General features: G+C 38.6%; 1 long non-coding RNA gene across 2 annotated transcripts; it reads right to left on the bottom strand.

Annotated features, from left to right (window-relative positions):
* Positions 1–2,582: 2,582 nt before the first annotated feature.
* LOC117847956 (uncharacterized) lies at positions 2,583–4,640 on the bottom strand. 2 transcript variants are annotated; one of them, XR_004638746.2, is made up of 4 exons: positions 4,255–4,640; positions 3,778–4,061; positions 3,610–3,678; positions 2,583–2,834 (listed from the first exon to the last, which is right to left on the bottom strand). It is a non-coding gene; the product is annotated as an uncharacterized lncRNA (long non-coding RNA). The 2 variants fall into 2 exon arrangements; XR_004638745.2 differs by having other exon boundaries at positions 2,583–3,678.
* Positions 4,641–4,888: the final 248 nt, after the last annotated feature.

The following is a 4,888-nucleotide window of genomic DNA, read 5'->3' as shown; positions in this document are numbered from 1 at the left end:
AGAGCATGTTTATTTGAGCTATAACTTTTGAGCTTTTCTAAGAAGCCGTTGCTGATTTTTGTTTATGAAAAACCAACACTAGCTCGTAGAAGATGTGTTTAACATTTTGAGCTTAAAAATCTACGAAAAACTCATAAAACTGAACTTTTCAACTTTCCATATAAACTCAGCTTTTGAGCTTCCAGCTTTTCGAAAGCTACATGAAAAGATCGCTATTTGTTTGAGCTTTTAGCTTTTCACGCTAAGAAGCTGCCAGGAAGCTCAAATAAACAGGCCTAAAATCTGCCGCTGGATTCGAGTCCTAGATTTATTTGATATATACTCGTATTATTTAAAATTTATTTTTAAATAATTGACATTATTATTTTAATGATAAACAACGTTCTCATCTACAACATGGCATTGTAAGGAGAATCCCACTACCATGTATTGTGTATTGTCATTCATGACATGAACATGAGCTATCGCCAAGAGACTGGTGCCTCCTTGGTGAGTTCAGGCACCATACAGTTATACTGAGCCCATTTCAAATAAACAACTAAACTAAACATTATCTTGTTGCAGTTGTGAAGGCATACCAGTACTCATACATTGCCAGTATAACCTTTCTGGATTGTTTCAATGTTATATGGGTCGTCGTACTCACCCGGTACGCCCTCGGCACAAGGTTGTGGCAGTTTGTGGGTGCAGGGCCGGGGCATGTGTAGCGGAGCTTGCCCTTGCGCTCCTTTCAGATGCAAAATCTCCAGATGAGCAAGGTAAGGAGGTGACAAATTAAAACATCATGACAGTTAAATAAGAACTCCATATGACAGCCAAGTGCAAATATGCTAGAGAGGTGTGGCAACTGATGGCCCAATGGAGTCATTTTCAGTTGCCCACACTATCCAATGTGCAGCGCCTACTCCATTGGTGGGAGCTGATGATCTAGGCAGGCACAACTACAAAGGATGAGCATATGCAACTGACAATCTACACTGCCTGGAACATCTGGAAAGAGCGTTGCCGTCGCGTCTTCCGACAACAAAGCGTTGTCGCCTACTGACCTCTGCTCTGCCATCTGAAGTGACCTGGCTGCATATAAACTGGCGATGTTGCTAGAAGGAGAATAGTATCTCTGTAATTTTTTCCTTCATTTTCCTTTTATTCCCTTCTTTAGATCAGTTGGTCTAACTATGTACATTTGAACTGCTTTCTACTATAATGAATGGGCAGAGCACCTGCCGTTACTTGTTCAAAAAAACAGTTAAATAAGAAAGCCTCAAAAACATACTGAATCATTTTAAGAAGTAATTATATATAATTTGAGTAACATTGAAAAATTCACGTTAGCATGACAGATGAACAATCCAGGATATAACATTGAGTTAGCATTTCCTGAAAAAAAAAAGTTAGTATCTAACATGCCAAGAGCCTATGCAAATGTAAACATGACTTTATGAAAATCATGCACTGAAATCTACATTCCAATTTCCATAGCAAGGTTAGATGATTGTTAACGTGTTTTAAAAGTCTTGATTTTCTTCAGATCCCAGTAAAATACCACTTCTGGGGGGGGTGCCCTTGTTACTGCTGGGGCAGTTATGCATTTAATAATGTCGGACGTGTTAGTTATGCATTGCATATCACCAATATTTTCTCACATTTTTTTTGAACTGGTATTTTCTCTTATTTTTAATAAGCATTCTTATTTCCTTGTATGTGCAGGAATACTGTGTCAAGACCAAAGATCGAATTGAAGTTGTTGCGATGCTTGGACTCTTTGGGTTGCTATTCAGTGTAGTTCAGATGTACCCTCTTCATAATTCATTAATAGTTACAGACTAGTAAAAAAAACTGGCATATGATTCATTGGCAATGCTATTTATGGATTTGGTCTCTCTTTGACATAGTTGAATTATCACCAAAATGTTGTGGAACAAAACTGCTAATTTTGAAAATATATTTATGTTACTTTTAACCATATGAACCTTAGATTTCTATTTGAAAGGAAGAGCCTAGAAGCGGTTACTTGATCATCAACTATGGTAAGAAAGTACTTCTTACAAAGGGAACTCTTTTATCTGTTGCATACCTTCTTTTTTTTGTTTTGACACGAGATCTGCCATACACCTTAATTAATTAACTGGAAATTCACTCCCACCTTTTCTTTTATTTTATTTACAGATAAGTCTGTTTGCAGGATTTGCAGGGGGAAATTTTACATTTTGCTCAGTTACACCTTTTGTTCTTAAAGTTAAGTACCTCCAACATGTTAGGCATGCTCTTAATTAGGTCCTGTCAAGTGGTTGCCATTTATTTGAATAAATAAAGAATAAAGAAAATATGTCTCAATAATACTGGCTACAACAAAGTATCAGCTAAAAAGAAAGGCCCTCTTCTTGTTGTTTCACTGAATCACAGTACAACAATAGCTTGGCCTTTTTTCTGATGTCCTTTTTGCAGATGAGCGGGTCAACATTGTTCAACCTTTCACTCTTGATATCTGACATGTGGGCAGTCGCTATTCAAATTTTATTCTACCATCAGAAGGTGAAAATGTCTGAACCCAGATACTTGTGCCAGATTATGACATTACCCAATAAGCTCATTTACCTTAGGTGCAACCCACAGATATGGCTGTACTATATAACATTCATAGTTGTGGCCATTGGATTAATCGTCTACTCATTGAAGTAAGTTTGTTCAAACCTTCCTAAATCATTTGTAGATGTGTCACTCATGCTTGCAGAAGCCTAACAGAACTAGTAGCATGTAATCTACAAAGTGAGAGTTCTTCAGATGACAAAGGAGCGAGTACAGAAGCAGCAGCACAGTATCAATAACAGTTTTGCCTACACATGAATTGAGCACTGTTATTATCTCAATCAATCAAGGCAATTTGGATGCAGAAGTTAATCAATTTTTTTATATTGTACTCAAACTTTCGTTCTTGTACTGTTTTGTCTCAAGCAAAATATTCCTCAACTAAGAACTTAAGAACCCATCACAGCTTTTGGACCGAAAAACAGTAGAATAGCAATAATTTGGGAAAAGATAGAGAGAAATCCCAGTGCCAAATTACTTTGAAAATTGCCACTCCCATGGTAATTAGAATAGCATTGATCAAGATAATGGTAAGACTTCCAATGAACAAGACAAAATATATTTCCGAGTAATGTAGGGGGTAGTAAGTAATTAAAATCTCTCTCAGAATCCTACGCATACATTGGCTTATTGTAAAATGCTGTGGAAAGTATAACTGTAGAAGCTTTTGGCATGCCCTACGAATTAAGAGGTAAATGGGCATGTGCAAAAAGTTCAGTAGAACGATCAGACCATTATTTGAACAGCTGTCCTGTTCAAAATAAAAGGCTGGCAATTTCAATATTAAAGCATTTAATGGATACAGAGTTTACACTTTAAAAGCAATTAGTTTGTTTCAGTGATTGTGACTGAAACGGAGTTATCAATTACTGGAGCCCATACATATATGTTAAACTGTAAACCTAAAAGGAAAGAGAATCAAATGGTCTCGTAGCAAGAAAATCTACACACAAAGAGTGTATGAGAAAAAAGTAGAAACTGATTGAATTAAAGGGGAAAACGAAATTAAGTTAAAGCGTTAACCTTATGTTCAGTCTGCCGACTACTTCCCCAGAGAAGCGAAGCCTGCACCCAGATGATCAAATGATGCACCTGTATATACATCCATGAAGATAATTACATCAACTCTCTTCAAGAACGCTTGGAATCTGTCTTCAGACATGAGAAATGATAGATGATAGCCCATGCTACCTACTGCAACACCAACTGAAGTAAACACACCAATGTCTTCTCCAGAGTCCAGGCACCACTGCCTGTACACTATTGGAAATGCTGAGGTCTTGAGTGGAAGGTAGCCGATAGCCCAGTTCATGCGACCAGCTACGCAGACAAATAGCGTGCGGCCTTAAGCAGCAGATATCAGAGCTTTTATTTATTGAAATAATTGTCCTTATGTCCTGAAGTATCTGGACTATAAGAAACAGCACAATCTCCAATCAACAACCTTTCTCAGTACAAGCAGTCAAGAGGGAGTTCTGCAAAGAGTTGGCATGGTTATCCACAGGGCCAAGAAGAAATGTTTCCTTAAAATTGTACAATCACAATGGCATCACAACATCTTGTAATTTTTTTTCCTTTGACTTGTAAACTTTTCATACTAATATATAACCAGTAGAGGGTAAAACCCCTCCTTGTTATGTAAAAAAAAAAGAACGTGCGGCCACTCACCACGGCGTCATTCCGTCGAACAGGAGGTGCGCGCGTTGGAGCTTGTGAACTGGAAGCCACAGTCCCACAGAGCCATTTTGGCGGGCCTGTGGTACCGCGGCAGACGTCATGCGAATTCCTTCTGTGCCACCCACCTTGCCGTTATCATGGCTTGTCACTTGTCCTTTGCTATTCATGGCCAACGGCCGCCAAAGGCTTCGTTGCTTGCCCAGTTGCCCGCCTCTTCTGTTGGACTTTCTTGCCTCCCATCTAGCCCTGGACATGCTCTGGTTCTAAACCGGCCAAATCGGCCTTGTATGCTTGTATGAGACCAAAGGCTAGGTACGGGTTGGTTCTGATTTCTGAACCGCCTAAATTGGATATATTTTGCTAGTGTTTCCACATGATTTCTTTTAACCTCTGTAATACGTTGCGGAATCGCATGTATTGTGCTATTCTCTCTTGCGTTCTCTCTCCTTGATGCATGTATTGTTTTTGCTAATCAGGGGGAATTTTTATCCATACCACCGCTTTCTCCGTTAAGGGTATGCCTCTGATTTCATTACTTAGAAAGCAACTAAATTACAAATCCGTATATTCAAAAAAAAATTACAAATCCGTAAAAGTTTGACACCAGGAACACAAACTAAGGCCC

The sequence above is a fragment of the Setaria viridis genome, chromosome 3 (genome assembly GCF_005286985.2).
Source record: "Setaria viridis chromosome 3, Setaria_viridis_v4.0, whole genome shotgun sequence".
Taxonomy (NCBI): domain Eukaryota; kingdom Viridiplantae; phylum Streptophyta; class Magnoliopsida; order Poales; family Poaceae; genus Setaria; species Setaria viridis.
Note: the sequence above shows the minus strand (reverse complement) of the source record. Positions and strands in the feature narration are given on the sequence as shown.